General features: G+C 36.6%; 1 protein-coding gene across 13 annotated transcripts in view; it reads right to left on the reverse strand.

Annotated features, from left to right (window-relative positions):
• Positions 1-15,625, reverse strand: part of pcdh1a (protocadherin 1a) — a 223,645-nt gene that overhangs the window by 152,555 nt on the left and 55,465 nt on the right. Inside the window, exons 3-4 of one of the 13 annotated variants that reach the window (XM_042430099.1) lie at positions 11,951-12,042; positions 3,998-4,133 (exon numbers count right to left, since the gene is read on the reverse strand). The exons of the other annotated variants lie outside the window; for them this stretch is intronic. The gene's annotated coding sequence lies outside the window, so the exon portion shown is untranslated. The remainder of the gene's footprint in view (positions 1-3,997; positions 4,134-11,950; positions 12,043-15,625) is intronic. 13 annotated transcript variants of the gene reach the window in all.

The following is a 15,625-nucleotide window of genomic DNA, read 5'->3' on the forward strand; positions in this document are numbered from 1 at the left end:
AAACTGAGAGCATGTGCATTTTGGACTGCTGGCCTGGCAGAAAAAAGAAATCTAGTTTTTCACTTGTGAGCATTGGCTGATGTTTGAATGCACAAAAATGGCAATTTCATCAAATTGGGCTCTAGTAATTCTTGACTTTTTAAAGAATAAATAAATCAGACAATGCACTAGAGTATTAAAAAGCGCAATTATTTGTTAATTTCTTTGTATGTTTTTTTATTATTTATGTCTTGTATATTTTTCTTTATCTTAAATATTATGTGATCTTAAGGGCAAAATGGTACAAAATGGTAAATCTTTCTGCATTTGCTTCTTTGGTCTCATAATGTATTATGGCAAATATATTGATGTAATTTTTGTGAAGCACCTTTCTCAACCTATTCTGACCTGACACTGTTAAATAAAGGCAGGTGAAGTAAGTTGTATTTTTTTCACTCACATTGATGGAGCATGTAGTGTTCAGTCATGTTTAATACAATCAACAAAATCCTACAATGTTAATTCAACTCAGCTGTGTTAGGTAAATTTAACGTAACTGTGTTTAGTAAATCAAATGTTATAAATGTTGTGTGTGAAGTTAATTCCACATAACTGAATGATGTAGCATTTAATGAATAGTTTGGTGAGATTTGCTTGACAATATTTAGTAATGATCAATTCTCTGTTCTTTTTCTCATTTATTCAACTTAATTATTTAGGACCGGTTGACATAACTAAATTAAAGGTGCAGTGTGTGGAATTTAGTGGCAACTAGCACAATGGAATATAATATTAATAGGTATGTTTTAATTAGTGTATAATCACCTGAAAATAAGGATTGTTGTGTTTTCGTTACCTTAGACTGAGCCCTTTATATCTATATAGGGAATGGGTCCTCTTCAACGGAGCCCGAGTCCTCTTCAACAGAGCCCGCCATGTTGCAGCGCCATGTTTCTACAGTAGTCCTGAATGGACAACCCAAATATGGACTCTAGAGAGGGCCTCTCACATTTTTCACAAGTTTTCGCAGCCACCATAGGTTCTCCTACACGCTTGGAAGGGGAGGGTGAGGAGAGGGGTATTCAGTTGGCTGCAATATGCAACCTCACCACTAAATGCCACTAAATCACACACTGGTCCTTTAAGTAAATATAACATTTCATAGAGTGTATTGTTTGAGAGGTGAATTGTAATCAGGAAATTGTGCCCTGTGGAGTTTTCATGTAAACAAAAGTTATGTTTACATTCAGTGTTATTCACCAAAATGCATTTTGTGTATCCTTGAGGTCTAATAAAAGTTTTAAATGCATTTCCATCCTCATAAAACATTTGCAAAGCAGTTTTCTTAAGTATTTTAAATTCTGCATCATTTACATCCATGTTTACTAGCTTGCAGACTTCTTCCCTGCCTTTGCTGTCTCATTGTAGCATTTCTTGCCACATTACAGCCACACAGTCAAACCACTTGACATAACTGTATCTCAGCTCCATAGGGCTACTAGAGGTCAGACACTCCACAGAGTACCTTGAAGAAGTATACCACTGAATTGTGCCATTTAACTGTTCCATATGGACATTTGTTTGGAAATGGTAGGGGAAATACAGGCTCCTTTCAATGCCCTGCAGCTTGCACAGGCTAGTTGACCTTTAGCAAAGCAATAATTAGCTACATACTGGAGATTGACAATACCATATTTTTTTTGGTGCCTCGTTATTAAAGTTGAGTTGCTCGCCTAATCTGCCATTTTGTTGTTTCGTGTTTAGGCCTCTGTCCATTTAGTGAATCAATCATCTACTGTATGTACTCGTGGAGGTATTGGTTGCCACCTTCCATCAGAGTCAGTTTACCCACCAGGACCATTTCCAATAATTGGAGAGGTTCCGTTACCTAGAGTAAAATGTATTAAAAGCTGACAAATTCTCTGTTGTCTCAAATACCACTTCTTGATAATATTCTTCTTTTTTTAATATCAGTTCTAATTCAAAAAACTACACTCAAAATGATGATAGAAACATTATCACAAAACAATCACCATGTCACACAATCACACTCCTCACTAAAAGGTCACTCAAAGCCACTCACCCTGTAACACTCATTAACTATCTATCACTCTCTCTCTCACTATCATTCTCTATTGAGTCAAAGTAAAATTAGTCATATGTCTGTGTAACCTGAAGTTTCAAGTGGTGTAATTGTAGGCCAGAAAGTTGGCTCACATTACCAAATTTAAATGTGCAATGTGTCTACTGAAGGGCACCAAACTTGATTACAGAAAGTGTGCCACAACCCAGGATTGCCTGTCAATATCCGGCATGTCATTTCCGCAAGGATATTGTCAAGGTGCTTCAGTGGTTTGAGTTATGGCAGCATTGTTTTAGAACATTGCATTTAACATGCTCCACCTGTTGAATGTCTATTAGAATGACCATTTTAGCTTGAAAAGCAATCGGCGGAAACAGCTGCAGGCTGAGATACCCACATTCATTTTTAACATTTTTTAACTTCACTAGCATCTGGCACCTACTGCGGTTTTATTTCCTTCTTCCCAGCCAAAAATGCCATTCATTGTTGTCATTCTTAAGAAAATACTCACATTCTGTGTGCAACAAGGCACATGATTCACTTTGGAACTGCATTCATTACATTCAGTGTCCATTGCCTACTGTTGTTGTTGAAATGCCTAGCATTATGTTGACTTCAGTGCATGTAGGAAATAATGCCTCAAGCTCGGAGGCTCTGAGGAAGAATACTAACAAGGGTAGAACAAGATGGACATACGTTAGTCCACCGCACAGACAACAGTATGATCCTATAATGTGTTTACATTGCGGGTACATTTTTATTGGAATTGTTTAAATGGGTCTTCTGGGAGTAAAACAGGCTCCTCTGTGTCTTTATGCTGTCCTCAGTCGTCCAGTCTTGGGACAAGTCTTGCTTTACCTGACATCTTTTCATATTGTCAGAGGCAGACACCCATTTTCATAAACATATGCACCAATTACAAAATCCATTAATATCCATCATGTTCTGTCATAAATCATATAGCTGGGCAGCCAGTCTGACTGTAATTATTGCTAAGCAAGAAGCAGAAGTCTGTGATTAGGTTTAGTCATTATTTCCCTCCATGTGATTAATCTCAGCTTTGAAATAATAAATGGGGAAAATGAACCAGTTCTATGTCACTGCATTTGTAATTGTGAATTTGAGCATGACATATTATTAAGCCAAGTTTGACAGAAATCAGTTTCTGTCTGTCTCTTCTCTCCCACTCCTCTCTGTGACAAATACAATGATCAATGCTTTGTCATGTTGTTGTTTGTATCAGAGCATCTAAAAATATCATGAAACCTACAAATGTCAAATTGAAATCCAACCATTTCCCCGGGTCTCTGTTCACTCTTAAGTATTTAGACTACTTTTGCTGAACGTCAGAATAAGGAATAAAATATTCAGCCATAAGAACTCAATATAAAACTTTTTATATTGCGTTATATAATATTTAGTGAGATTTGTTCATTTTACCTGTAAAGAAAAAAGTACACCAGTGCTGATTAGCAATTCTTGTATGTATTCCCAAAATGATTCCCTCTACCAGAGGACAGTTTTATTTTCCTTTGAACGAGTACAAGTTTGGATGCATGCACATCATATTAATTCCTTGCTTTGTTTGAACATTCATTAAAGCAATTCTTTCTGCTCTTGCTGAAATTACACACGGTTTAGTGAATTATATGTGCATCACACTTTGCCTTCAAGCTTCAGTGAGCAGGGGATATCTTATATACTAATTGTTAAAGGTTCTTGTTTTTGCCACTTAGTACCAGGAAATCTCATTTGGGTGTTATAAACCCCACTCAACAGAGGTCCTAATTCAAATTCAGAATGTACATCTCTCATCATTGCGTATGGTTGTATACTTTAAATCTTATTGATCTCTTTGTTCAGCAATTTCTCTTCATTATAGGAATAATCAGATTTACCGAGGCTGCATATATGAGATTAAAAAATATCCCTCACCTTCCAACAGCAACATGTGGGGCCCTTTCTTATGTACAGCATTGGCTTCCAGACAACGCTGACTAATGTCTTCTGGCACATAGGGTTTTAGGGAAATCAATTTTTGCACAATAACTAGCCCAGGCAAGAATCTGCCCTGTGGAATGAAGGAAAGCATATTACTTCTAATGCAAACCCTATTATCAAAGACACACAGTCATACATTATTTAGTGAATGCCAGTTTCACAAGGCTGGTTCAAAAACAAACATGAATTATTCATCCATACCCAGATTTTCTTGGCTTTCTGAACGTAATTAATATTAAGAACAATCAGCTCATCACAAATCAAACACAGTAGCTTTTTATGTAATACAGTATGTTTCTGAGTTTGAAGGCAATGACAGAATTTCATACCACTATGCCTAATGGGTGTTCACTGATGGTGCTCATTCACAGTGAAGGGGGAATCCTGCAGATTTATCGATTCAAGTCCAGGTTAAAGGTTTAGCTATGATTCTGCAGCAGAAAGGGAATCACCCTTTTTTGACCAGAGATCAATGAAGAGCCTGCAGCTATAATTACCATGCATTTGATGATGTTATTATTACAATGGCATGCACTCGTGATATTGACTCCATAACCTCATCTAATGCATGTCAGCAAACCTTGAAATATAACCACTTTGTCAATATCCCTATCTGAATGTGCAGTAATACATACTAGTGCTCAAAATGTTTTCATCACAATTTTGGAGCTCATACAGCTCAACTAAGTATGCATGTGACATAATGTTTAATCATATTCACTCTAGTAAAAAGGTATTGCTGTAAACAGTCCCTGCAGCTGGCAGTGCAACTGCTCGTCAAATCAACACTAACAAGCAGCTGTTTTCCAAATTGTCTTAACAGGCCACCCCTCTAAAATCAACAATCATGATCACATGATCAGCATTTTAAAAAGCAATGGGATTTATAATACCTTGTATTATGCTATACCAGTAATGGTTCAAATTAGGGCTGGGCAATATATCAATATTATATCTATATTGTGATATGAGACTAGATATCGTCTTAGATTTTGGATACTGTAATATTGTGATATGGCATAAGTGTTGTCTTTTCCTGAACTTACTAGACTGTTCTATCTCTTCTATTGTTTGCCTTCTCCATTTAGTCATTATATCCACATTACTGATGATTATTTATCAAAAATTTCATTGTGTAGATATTTTGTGAAAGCACCAATAGTCATCCCTACAATATTGCTGCAATAACAATATCTAGATATTTGGTCAAAAATATTTATATGTGATTTTTTCCATATATGTTGTACCTCAAGCACTTTCAAACATTGAGCTGCAGACAAGTATTCAGACTGTATATATTGTCGCAATATTGATAGAGATATTTGGTCAAAAATATTTTGATATTTGATTTTGTCTATATCGCCCAGCCCTTGTTCAAATTGCCATGGTAATTATTGGCTTTTGAAAATGAATTATTCAAGTCAATTATTCAAGTCACTTTGAATTTGACACTTTAGTGCCCCTAAAAACTTAAAGGATTTGGCTGGCGATTTTCTATATTTTTCTTATTGTCAACAAATCAACAAATGTGCAGAGCCAAACCAACAATGAAGTCATCCTACTTACAAGTATTGTGTGTGCATCCAAAGCCTGATATATCTTATTCCTCTTTGCCGTAGACCTGTAGTTGTCCAAAAACTATGAAAAACACATGAATGAGTCACAGTGCAGTCCAAGAAATGAGTGACTACCATAGCAACCAACGACTCCAAAGAGTAATAACAGCGATGAAATCGTAACTCTCAGGAGAGAGGTTCCTTGTATGGCAGACGCCACTGTGCATACATGGGAACATGGCTCCATTTACAGAGCTTTGCTAGCTTGTTGTGCTACATAACACAACCTCTTGACTTTGTAGTGAAGTCCTTTGAGAAATTCATAATGTAATACAAAGTCAAGAGCTTGTGAATCTCTTCAGGGACGTCGGAACATGTCAACCCAGTGCAGTGGTGTGACTCATTGACTTGTTTTTAATAGTTTTTGGACAACAATGGAGGTCAACGGTACAGAGGAATAAGATATATCAGGCTTTGAATACACAGACAATACTTGTAAGAAGGATCAGTTCATTGTTGGTTTGGCTCTGCACATGAGATTTGTTGACAGTAAGAAAAACAGCCAAATTCTTTAAGCTTAATCTTCTAATAACAAATCGCTATAACAATATTCATGACTATAAGCAACATCAAACATCTTTAAGTATTATTTACAGAAGAATGTAACACTCAAAAATCATTAGTTCATGTAGGACCCATCACTAATAGTAAGGTGCTGATAGACAAAATACATTTCTCAGGGCCTTCAAATTCAACATATTGACATTATGTTTAGAAATCTATCCAAATAAAGAAGAAAGATTTACAGCAACAACCAGTGCTTTAATGGCTGCTGAAATTGCTCTAACTGTTGTCTAAATGTCACAGGCCACAATCCAGATGCAGACTCATTCCCACAAAGCCTGGAGGGAGCATGATAAAGGTTGCAAATGTCAATTATGTCTGATAGAGTAGATTCTGTTATCTTTGCACTTAAAGTTCTTCCACTGAAACATATGCACTGAAAAACTGGACCGATCTGACCACTGAAAGACCAAAAATACAAACAAATGACAGAGGACATAAAGACAAGAGAGTCATTAGTCATCTCCTTCGAAATGTATTTACTTGGTGTTGTACATTTCACTTCATTGTTTAGGCAGTAGAGGTGTCAAGATTCTCCAAATCCATGATTCGATTTGACTTTTGATTTTAAGGTCACGATTTGATTCGATTTTTTTTCAGCACTGACAGCTATGCCATTGTTAGACTATCGAGTCTTGATTTGTAAAGATCAACAGATCTTTGGTTTAATGCCCTGACAGCTGTCATTCACATTTTCAAATTCTTCTTTAAAAGGATATGCTACATGGTATCAGGTGATACAAGTTTTTTGGAATGTACCACACTAAGACCATATGGCCAAATTAATTAACTTATTTAAAATGTAATAACAATAACTTATTTCACCAGTCAATTAGAAACAAACTGTTAAACACAAAAACAAAAAGAAGAGTCATTAGATGGAAGGAGGGTACTTTACAACAACAGCTTGAGTTTCCAAGGAAACTAAGTTGAAGTGTTGCACTTTGTAGACGGTCTCTGCACACTCCTCTCACAGCCGGCTTTACATAGAGACCAATGTTATTAGTCCAGCTCAGAAGACAGCTTGTTTTGGTGAAAATTAGGTTTTAGCTCGTTGTCTGCCTTACTACGGTAGGAAAGAGGCATCGTTTGTGTTTTAACAACATTTCACTTGTGAGTTATTGATCCAGGAAGTTCACATTTTTTAATATATTTCCAACATTACCAAAGTGTGTAGCATAGCCTGCAAGCTGTAGTTTTTCTGTCAATCATGCCTTTGTTGTTTACACAACTCACAAGGAAGGCAAAATGTTGCCACGCCAGTGACTTCAGGGAAGCAGGAGGATTTTCTAATTCTGTTTTTCTACCATCTCTGACTCCAGCAGTGGCCATAGTGCCTCGGAAATTAGATCAGATGTGCGCAAATAGGCGGAGGTGGAGAGAAAAAAAGACTGGGAGAATCACCGACCCCGCGTTCGATTTCAATTGTCGAAATTGAGTGCTCATTTTGATCTATTTTCGATTTGGAATTGAAATCGCGACACCCCTATTAGGCAGCTTACCAATTTCTGAGCTACACGCACAATTGCTGACTGCTGTCTAACCCGCAGATGGGTTTTCATCACAAGACAGCCTAATTTAGTTGTAACTATGTTTCTGTAGTACATCATTTTAATTAAATGAGTCAATATAAGTGAGTCAAATTTCAATAGCTGACTTCTAAATTTTTATTCTGATACATTAGATATGCATTTCAGTTAAGAAATGCAAAATATACATTTATTTTATTTTAATGATTTCATTATTTTATTGTTATTTGTTTAAAATACATAAATAGGACATATGGATATTGGACTGCAGATCATTTTAACATACCACAATATAAACTCAAACTAACTAATTTTTTTTTTTTTAATTTTTTGATTTAGCTTAAATAGCTTTGGTTCATGAACTAATGGGTTTTACGAATCAGTGTTTGACATGCGATTTCACACATGGACATGTTATGTCTTGTCATCTCATTCCTCCAACCCACACTGTGTGGGCAGATAGGTCCAGCTTACAAATCAGATGAAGCTCTTCAAGCAGTTGAGATCCTCACACTTACTGAATGCTTCAGGCATATGAGCTCAGCATGAGCATCTGTATTATCTCACTGAACCTTGCCTGCCTGTTGTTTGCATATTAATCATTAATGAATAACTACAAACATTATAGGTTGTCATACTCCAACAAGAGTAAGGCCTTGTCTACACAGGAGGAGTAGCATAGGCAGCATGTTGGTAAAGTATAAAAATGTGCTTCAGTTGCATTTATCTACAGTACCAGTCAAAAGTACTGGTACTTTTGAATTTGGTACTTTTTAAGTTTGGACATACTTTCTCATTTACTTGAATGAGAAAATGTGTCCAAACCTTTCACTGGTACTGTACATATAGCGCAAGGGAAATGTGAGCAGTTACATGGCCTGTGTAGACAGCTGTATTGATTAAAACAGAAGCACATCTGTTCCATCAGACATATGTCTGAAACTTTCTGTGTAGACTCAATGAAAGAGTCTACAACCATGCTAGCAGCACTATGAGGCTTAGTCACAGCAGTGCTTTGAGCTAAATGGACCCACCAGCATGCTAATGACAATGATGATGTTAAGCAGGTATAATGTTCACCATTGTTGCTGCCTTCACACCTGGGGCCAGATGCATAAAACTCTGTGTAGATTCCTGACTCAAACTGTGTGTTTGCACAAAGACAGAAATCAGATTTATAGGGCCCTATGATTCCTGCATTGCAGGAAACACAGATGGAAATGCCGAATTTGATAATAAAAATGGAATCAAATGCAGAATACTCAGTATTTTGATGGCAGGAATATTATTTATTTTATTGACATTTTAGATTTGTTTCCAGTGAGATATTTAGTTTATATTGTGACTTTGCTGTTGTAAACGTTATTGTTGCTGCTCTAGAAACAATATTTAGTTATATTTAAAATATAAACCAATTCTAATCATGTTCTGAATTTAATAATAATAATTTTAAAAAAACAAAACAATTCTTTAGTAATGAAAAAGAACCAGTAAGAGTAAAAACCGGACTGATAAGAGTATGGATAAGATAAAGATAAAATCCTTAAGATAACCATCCATACAACTGGTTAGTGGCTTCACTCTGACCTTGGGAGAATGAGCAAACCTCTGTTCAAATCCCTTCACTATAAGCTTCATTTTACCAATGTTATTGTGTGATAATTAATTTTTAATGGCACACAGTGTGATCACTCACAAAAAGCATAGCACCTACATATCTGTTTCACTTCTTCATGCTGATATCTGAGTGTACTGTGTATTGAAGCATTTTCTTTGATTAAAAAATAGTGCAGTGTTGTGTTGCATCATTACAAAAATCTATTTATATATATTAATTTCATTCAATAATGATTAAATTTTAAATACTTTCTTAGTGAATTGTTGAAATGTTATCCATCCACCACATGATTAGACACTCTTTATAAATCACATCATTTATGACATTTTGTTTGTTTCCAACCTGATTGATTTGTTCTTGTGTTGTGTGTTGTGTTGTAATTATTCTGACTGTTTTGTTAAAAAAGAAAAAAAGAAAAAAACGGGAGGTGTGAGGGGGGGTTAGACTATAAAAGTTTTTAACTTCTTCCTACTCCTTTTTGAACATGTAATGTCTTATTTGAATTGTTTACTGGGATGTTGATATATATGTTTGCTGTGAGTTGTATGCTTTTCTTATTTGTTTATTTTATTGATTTATAATTTTATTTTGTTTTTTTCTGTAACATGTTCAAAATAAAAACTGGAGGGGAAAAAAAAAGACAATCACAACAGATGTGTGTGTAGACATTTTAATCTGTTGTCATGTCGGAAAATTTAAGTGTATAACTATAGGCTTCTGTGTTGAATCAGTACATTTTTGGGAGTACTGGTCTGGTGTTGTCCAGGATCCTATGATTATAGACGTTTCTCTTCTCTATGGTTTCTCAAAATCACATTCAACTCTTTAATTGAATTTCTTTATAAGCTTAAACCAGTTTGTTGTCATCATTACACATAAAATATTAATTTGCAACATTCAGTGAAGAAGTAACACAAATCCCAACTCGGCCAAAATATACATTTATGTATTTTGTGCAATATACATGAATGTGCATGAAATATTGAATTATAACAATTGGCATTCTGTTGCTGGTGCTGCCTAATGAGACTTACAAAACCAAAACAGAAGTAGAACTTCTTACAAAAAGAGAAATACTTATCAGCGGTGCTTTGTGCTACAACCCAATTGTCCTTCATTCTCAGGCAAGTTTCTCTAATGAATTAAATCAACATTTAAACACAATTCCTTAACATTAGATTATAAACTAAAAAGATAAGGACACACTGTTTTGCAGACCTTTACTATGAAAAATTAATAAACCATTTTCTTATGCATTAATCTCAAATAATAAAGGAGATCATCTCAAAGCTCAGTGCCCAATAAAAATGACTGAAAACAAAAGTGTGTTGCTATGAAGCAGGCTTGGGATCAAATCTTAAACTGCTTACTGATTGATTAAAGAAGGCGGGTACATACTAAAGCCATGTTGCAATGGCTCTGTCCAAAGGCTAAATTGAGTTAGCTGACTGCTAGCTATTTTGCAGGAAGCAAAACTATCACATGATTAGCTGGTGCTAGGTACTACAGCTCAATGAGTTAGATATTTCTGTACCAACGTGTTAATGGTAACACCTTGTTTTCTTGATTAAAAGAGACAGGTTACAAACTGGATTGATACAGTAGCTGTTGGAACAGGCTGTACAACAGTTTTGTAATACTGAAATTTGAACAAACCAGTACTCACAAATTCGCTTCCCCAGCCACAATTTACTGCCACTTTTTTATTTAAATGTTGTGCCATGAATAGATATTAATAACATAAAGAGTAAAAAAACTGTCATGAAGAATGCTTATTCACAAAGTAACGACAAATGATGTTTATGTTTATTGCAGAATACCTAAAAATGCTGGGTAGCTTTCATTCTTCCGTTATTAGGTCAGAAAGTGTTTGAATTATTCCTTGGATTCTGCCCTTTTGTTTTTACATAGAACATACTTCTGGATATTAGGCTGCTTATATATTCTCTTTCAAGATTTTGTGCAAGAGAATGCCTTGATCACATGCTAGTTAATGTGGAGACCCTCCTTATTTATGGCATAAGATGCTGGTGCAGGAACAACACTGTGCTACTTATCTTTTTTCCCCGTCTTTGTGTTTGTGGGTAAGCAATTAAAATAACTGGGTCACTGATTATTGAACTTGTGTTTGCACGCAGTAGCACATTGGTATGATACAATATTGGCTCTTTCTTTTGATGGCTCACTGTGGAGTAGGCTTTACGTTTCTTGATGAAAGGGGGAGAAAGGATGGAAGGTGAGGAAAGCAAGTGAAAGCAAGTGTTGTTTATTGTTGTCCTGATTCTCCTGCAAAATAAATGGTAGAATGTATGGATGCCAGGTAAGTGGCCTGAGCCCCCATAAATGTTATCAGCAAGCAGACTGCATAGCAAAAAAAGAAGGAAGTTCAGTGATTGTGTCAAGCTGAAGAAGAGGGTTTCTGATTAGGATGCAGAGCTGACATACTGTAAAAGCCATTTAATCTAAAAAGAGTCATCTGAAGAGAGGACAACCAAAAAGAAATATTTTGAGTACTCGTACCATGCAAAACCAATCTGAGTGATTACTCATATAATCTCACCCACAAGCTCCAAAGTCCTCACCAGCATGAAATAAATAACCCATGGACCCCAACGGTGACTGGAGTTCGAGAAGACTGACAGCCAATGGGACCTGTAAAACATCCCAAGGCAAACTGATTACTGCCCCCATCAGTATATGGGCTGTCACTGTTATTGAGGGACTGTCAGACTCATTCTCAGTGCCATCCAAATCAAATGTGGGCATCAGTCATGAGGGGCTGCTAGGAGCATCAAACATCCTCTTATTAACCCATTAACCTTGCTTGATGTTAAATAATTATGGTCTTTGATCTCAAGGGAAGCACCACATAGTTCCTGTTCACTGCCATGATCCAAGGGTTTGTTTTTCGGTCTCTCTCCTTGTCTATCTACAGATAGACCATTAGATCAGTGGACGAATAAATAGACTAAAAGATAGATTGATAGACAAATAGATAGACATATAGATCAGACAGAAAGACTGACTGACAGAAAGACAGAACAACAGATAAATAGACAGACAGACACAGAGACAGGTATTTCACTGTATGCTTAAAATCTTCAAGCTAATAGCATATCCCCTAGATGCCTGGAGTCCAGGCAGCTTCTTTGCTGTTATCCAAACAAACAAGAGCTTACATCTCTTCTCAGCTTCCTGTCTCACAGCCTTGTTTCCTAGGTAACCATGTCAGATGAATTGAGAGGGGGACTGACGCCCTCCAGAGAGCCAATCCTCTCTCATCCAAAGTTTGTCTCACTTTAGGTCATGTGACACCTGTTCCCATGACAACCAGGTTGGAGGGCAGTCTGGATATCTCTTTGATCAAGGAAAAATACCACACATGCCAGCAAGCAACCTTGAAATCAAGGAGGGGATGCAGATATGCAATGGCTCTTTATAGAGATGCAATGAGCTCATGTCAGTTCATTCATAAAAGTCTTTGCTTCGTTCTAGCACAAGGATAGTAGTCTAGTTATATGAAACATTAAATATAATAAAAAATAAACAAAACACATTTGAGCAAGCCTATAGTGTAGCTATGGTGGCTTTCAGTCAAAGAAAACAACAAGCATTAGGCCTATATTATGAGTGACTGTTGATTTTCATCTTAAATATGGGCTCAATAAAAACCTTAAAATCACCACTTAAAAAGGTACAAGGGGGTAGGTAACATGATGTCCCCTGAATTAGTTGAAGATTGAGTAGATGCCTTTCTTGTCAGCTCACAGCAGCATTAATCACCAGCAGCAGAGTCACAAAACAGATTTTATTTTGTGAGCAGGTGGCCTTAAAGCCTTAAAGGTCTTTTGGTCTATGATAAGCATTTGGCCTTTCTAAGCCTTTGAGCTCTCACAAACAAAGAACCATCCCAAACCTCTGGGCTGAGGTAAATGGTTGACTTTTCCAAGCCTTTTAGTCTGCACAAAGCTGTTGGAAAGCGTCCATCAGATAAGAGGTTCCCATGGGCATCCTTTCAATAAAATATGTGACGGGCAACAAATTGGCTTTAGACACCTGTCGTAATAAAGAAAGGCCAGTCATTTTTCTGCTCTTTAGTTGTCTCAAAACACAGGTATTAGCAGTAAATTATTGAGGGCTAATAAAAACACAAAAATATGAAAAATATTCATAATAAGCAATGCCCTCTCACATCTCATATACAGTACACTAAAGCATTAGCTCTGTATAGTTGCATCACATGATGGGGGATTAGCTCACATCTGGCCTAGAAAAACAAAAGGAGACATCACTCCAAGTATGTTTTGCTGGTAATGTCAAAAAGAAGCAAATTCAACATTTCAGCTGCAGTATGTTCAACAAACTTTGAAAAGGCAGGCCAAGAGGAAACACACTCTTTGATCTCAGCACTGCCCAGAAGAAAAGCTAAATAAAAAGTCCTGAGCTTGGGCAAAGTGCAAATTAAATCAAGACCACAATAAACTCCTACAGAGGCCTCAAAGAAATCAGGCTTGCCTTTAAACCCATCCATATTTAAAGTCCCAATAAACAGAGATGTTAAATTGAATTTTTAGTAGCCTGAGGCAAGGCTATGCGAGATTAGGTCGGGTATTTGGCCTCTGCCTCTGGCCAATTTATCAAGTAGTGTGCCTGAACTTTGAGATAAAATGACCACTAATTTAGTGCAGTCTAACTTGTTGATAGTGCTGCCTTCGTCAATTCACTGTGAGAGGAATATTTTTAATTAAAAATCAAATACCAATTAATATTATAATTAATATTAATAGCGTAATGCCATTAAGGAAATAGTATTTGATGTCATTTTTTTCTTTCGGGAACAACAAAAGAAATTCATAGGAAATCCATAAACCAACAACTGTGCATACTGTACTGAAGGATGACTATGAGTCGCTCTGCTACAAGGCCATTGACGTGGTAGGCTATTTACCAGAGCTCTCTGGCAAAGACACACAGTTACCTCCACACAGCCCACATATTATATCACACATAACACACAGTCACTTAGGCAGGGATAATTTTTGGCTTTTAAGGACACCTGGGATTTAGAGAGGACTCTCGTATGGGAGGTTGGATGGTTTTTTTTGTTTCATTTTTTTTTAAATCTAATTTTAATCACTAAATGCACATTTTTACATACTTTCTTATCTTTATGCCATATTAGAAGGACTTCTAATTAAAACTTGGGGAAGTATCTATCAACATTCACACTACTGCAGAGGCAGCTATTCCTGAACGTATCTGACTTCCCGTGCACTAAAAGCTGAACAGTTACCAAAGTCTGCCTGTCAATAAACAAGTATTGTGTCTTATCTGTGTGTATATACAGTATGGGTTCTTGCCTGAAATAAACAGACACACTTTCTGAGCAAACTCATCTTTCCATTTTCTCTGAGCTTGGAAGTACCAACACTGGCCAGTCTTCAGTCCCTGAAATGATAAAGACTGCTCCCCTGGGCAGCACAGCCTAGTACCCTGCTCTACCAAAACAAAACTGCTGGCTGCATGTCACACAGTTCATCTGTTGAAACGCCTGAGCTGACCACAAGGCTATGGTGTAAAGGATGAAGCTCTTATGCTGCATTCCTTTTGAACTTGGCAGCTCATAGCTCCAAGATAGGAGCAAATTAGAGCAGTTGGTATTAACAAACACACTAGGGAAAAGCTAAATAAAATCTACAGTATCTGCCATATAATATTAAATGAAGTTGAATATAGTCACTATAAAGAGCATTTAATCTCAAATGACCTAAAAGGGCCCTCTATTTAAACTGACAAGCAATGAGTCAAAAATAATAATAGATGTCAGTGGCCACTTGTAGAGCTTACTCTTTTTTGCATATCAAGGATGGGAGAAAACAGGCTCAAAAATCTCACAAGCTCAGTTTCACTATAAGACTTGCATCTGCCAAACATTGATCAAGAATCAATTCAACCCACTACACCTCAACATAGAAAGGGTTCACGTTAACATCTGAGTGAAACAAAGAATTGTCATTCTATCGTACAGCCTATTTGAAATTATCTGTGTCTTATGCAAATTCATCCCAAGGCTCTCCACAACACAATCAGAGAAGCAAAACAGTGGGTTTCTTCCACTATGAGTGTAAGAGGGAACAGTAAAATAGATGAAATGCAGAATAAGTGACTGCCATAACCCGCTGTGTTCCGACATATCAGTATCTCCAGTAACATCAGTTTCCTAAAACCTGGAGCC

This window comes from Thunnus maccoyii, chromosome 13 (assembly GCF_910596095.1).
Source record: "Thunnus maccoyii chromosome 13, fThuMac1.1, whole genome shotgun sequence".
NCBI lineage: Eukaryota > Metazoa > Chordata > Actinopteri > Scombriformes > Scombridae > Thunnus > Thunnus maccoyii.